The sequence below is a fragment of the Triticum dicoccoides genome, chromosome 3A (genome assembly GCF_002162155.2).
Source record: "Triticum dicoccoides isolate Atlit2015 ecotype Zavitan chromosome 3A, WEW_v2.0, whole genome shotgun sequence".
Lineage (NCBI taxonomy): Eukaryota > Viridiplantae > Streptophyta > Magnoliopsida > Poales > Poaceae > Triticum > Triticum dicoccoides.
In genome coordinates, this window is record NC_041384.1 from 717,614,776 (window position 1) to 717,618,368 (window position 3,593).

The following is a 3,593-nucleotide window of genomic DNA, read 5'->3' on the forward strand; positions in this document are numbered from 1 at the left end:
TTCAGGCAATCAATTGTGCCTTCAATAATATTTCCTTCGTCCCAAATTACTTGTCGTAGAAATGGATGTATCTAGAAAATTCGTCTAGATACATCCATTTCTATGACAAGTAATTCAAGACGGAGGGAGTATGAAACTTCTAATGGAGCCTTTTACATGTCTATGCCACCCAACATTTCCAGAGTTGAACTCTTCTTGGTGCTGACCCTGATATGAAGCATCAGCTACTGCATGTATGAATTGCTTGAGGGAACTCATCTGCCTCAGGTTAGCTGAAATATTTACAAGACAGTCAGAGGAAAATATAGTACGCCCACAAAATGTTTCAGGCCCAATGAATCCTTTCTAGTTATATAAGCCAGGGCCATTTTCTAAGTTAGCACCATTGATAGTTGTGTTTCGGCGAGCAGGCATTTAACTATGCTAATTTTTAGAGACTTATCATGCATCAACTCTGAAAAATTAACAAACATCTCTTATTGTGTGGCCGTACTCTCCTAAAATTTTCAGGGCCCAACTCACAACAGTTCGCTCAACATAAACCTCCAATGTTGGCTCCTCGGTTTCATGAACGATGCTCTGGAATTTGATAATTCTCCGGAATTCATGAACCAAACAGGCTGAAAATTCATGGTACCTGCGCAGGCTATCTGCTACCTCATCATAAAATTTCATATAACTAAGTTTAATGGCTTAGATTGTATTCAAAACAAAGATTGTACCGAGGATAAACAAAATGAAACACAAAAGCTGAATTTGATAACTAGAAGATTCAACACAAAGTTATAATTTCATTTATATTGGTAGGCGCCGCGCAGACGCATACCCCCTCTAACACAAATTACAACGTCTACTCTTCCATGAAGGGGAGATTGGTAGATCAACGTGCTCACTAGGTGCAATGTGAACGATTGATCTAGGCCATGAGCCTTATTGATCACCCATGGACCCCGTCCAGGTAAGTATGCTCAAAAGTAGCCCTAGCCTCCAGTTATATAATCGTCTTCCCCAAGCCAATATTTTTAATCTTTCCGTGTGGGACTAAAACAAACTTAATTGATCTGCGGTCCTGGTCTATCTTAAGTTCTCAACCGAACACATTGGCCGACGGATTCAGGCTTGGGTTGCATCTAGCCCATTAATACAAAGCCAGCCTCTTACACGATCTTCTCGGAAAAAGAGAAGGCGCATGATACGAATCAGCCGGATGATTTGTCTATGAAATCGTCCGTCTACCCAGCTGTCAGATCAACGTGTTGATGGCCATTCGATGCACCAACGCCACGACAGCAGACCAGCTTCAACGCAGCGCTACTAGCAACCCCGGTAAAGCTCCACTGCAGCACAGTGCAGCGTGTTATAGCTCCAACGCAGCATCGACGGAGTCCGGCGAAGTTCCATCGCTGCCCCAGCGAAGCTCCAATGGAGCACTGACAGAGTCCGGCAAAGCTCCGGTGCAACCCGGCGAAGCTCCGGTGCAGCACCGACAGAGTCCAGCCTCCGGCGAAGCTCCATTGCAACCCGGTAGAGCTCCAACGCAGCACCGATGGAGTCCGGTGAAGCTCCATTGCAGCGTCGTCTATGCTTCCGCCGGAGTTGAGGGAGATGGCCCAACGCACCGTTCCGACCAGCCGCACGACCACCCTTAGAGTAGCAGTGGTGTGTTTGTAAAAAAGCTGCAGCGTCAGGCATGCTCACCGGAGCCTCTTTCACTGGTAGCGCCAGTCGCGTTGCAACGCAACACCGCCGGTGACGACGGCCGGAGTTAAGGGAGATGGTCCGTCACAGCAATGGTGCTGCTGCAAAACACATGGATTGCGGCATGGTGTGGCAGTGGCGAGCGGGAACCTTACAGCCGTGCTGGCCAGAGATGCCCTCCTGCCGACCTTGCTGCAACCGCGTCGTAGCGTTGCCGGTGTCGACCTTCCACTACAAGAAATATGTCAACTTGTGACCCTCACTATTGGCCGCTGAAAGGTCATATTTGTTCATTTGCGACCTTTTTGTGACCAAAAACAGAAGGTCAAAAGCTGGCGGTCGTAAATTGAAATTAACGACCTTCTGTAAAAGGTCGTTGGTTCTTCGACCAAAATTTTGGTCACTAGCAACCTTCCCAGACCACATAGGCATCCAGCTTGGCAAGCTGATGTGGCACAAGAATCAGCCCGGTCTGATTCGGTGTTTTACATGGGCCGAGCCCAACAATTCAGCCTTTTTAGAATATTTTTTCCTTATTAATTTGGTCAACTACATGGGCCAAGCCCACATTTTAGCCTTTTTATTTCTAGGCCATGGCCTCTTATAATGCATTTCTTATTAGTTTTCGTCCTTCCAGAAAAATATTGTTTGGTCCATGGCCTTTTCACCCCAAACCACGTTTGTACCACCTTGGTATGTCTCGTGGCCTATTCAGGCCCGGTACTATCATGGCAATTGAGTAATTTTCACAATCAAGCATTAAAGCAACATGTACACATGTAATACAAAATTTCATTACACAGGAATACAATGTCTACATAATTTGCCTTATCTCACTACTACATAACATTGTTCAACACGTAGGAGCACATCTGGTACTATTTTAACAATGTCTTCATTGCTCCCTCTGATGGGCAAGTTCTCCAGGTGCGACAACTTGAATTCCTACAAGAACAGAACATTACATGAATAGATCAATCGAGGAGGAAACAGTAAAACAGGCTGAAAGCATCACACATACAAATAATAACAGCATACATTAATGTATAACATAATAAAAAATATCTATAACCAGGGCTATTTCTAGCCAACCTGTGTGCATGAATCATAATAGATCAAGCAAAAGACATAAACATCAGCAAATAGCAAATATTAGTGAAAGGGGACAATTTCTAGTACTCGTCATGTTTGCAAAGTGAGCAAGAACGATTATATTTTCCTACACATACTTTCTGACTTTTCCTTAGTCCTACAGTGATCTGCTCACTTCAATTCTATCTACTCAACCCATTCACATGCAACATGGATAATCAACTAGCCTCATCATTTGAAGCATCTAGTCAAATAAGTAATTGGAATGCAACATGGATAACTATGCCCTATGAAACAGTTCACGTATCAAGAACCATCAAAGTAAATAAGGAACTCGTATAGAACACCAACTCAATCACCTTCACAGCAATGAAATCATGGATATCTATTTAATTGAAGTTCTCTAAGCTTCTCCCCCCATTGAAAGCAGTCTACAAAATAATTGAGAACAAGGTCAGCGCCAAAATATTTCAAACCATATAATTTCTTGCTAATCTCATATACTGTTATTCAAAATAAAGATGTATTTTGCTGTAAGATTTTAACGCTAGTACACAAGACATAAAAAGGTACGAGCAATCCTTGGTGATCTGAAGCAGCAGCACAAAATTTAAACACAGACAATGCATGCCATATTAATAGCAGCACAAATAGAGAAATGCAAAAGGCACCTCATACTAGTATGGTGATCTTCGGCGCAAATTTTAAGCTCTGTTTCATGTAGATAATTTATTTGGTTTCAGTAAACAACAACATGCAGTATATATGAAGGGTTCTTGGTTGCATAACAGCTGAACTAATCC

At 43.0% G+C, this 3,593-nt stretch overlaps 1 long non-coding RNA gene and 1 other non-coding gene across 2 annotated transcripts in view; both read right to left on the reverse strand.

The window, feature by feature from the left end:
- Window positions 1-803: 803 nt before the first annotated feature.
- LOC119273922 lies at window positions 804-966 on the reverse strand. The gene has a single exon (XR_005135051.1). It is a non-coding gene; the product is annotated as a U1 spliceosomal RNA (small nuclear RNA).
- Window positions 967-2,433: 1,467 nt separating this feature from the next.
- The window catches only part of LOC119270437, a 2,860-nt gene continuing 1,700 nt past the window's right edge, over window positions 2,434-3,593 (reverse strand). The window contains exons 3-4 of the long non-coding RNA XR_005134113.1: window positions 3,150-3,221; window positions 2,434-2,643 (exon numbers count right to left, since the gene is read on the reverse strand). This is a non-coding gene — a long non-coding RNA (uncharacterized LOC119270437). The remainder of the gene's footprint in view (window positions 2,644-3,149; window positions 3,222-3,593) is intronic.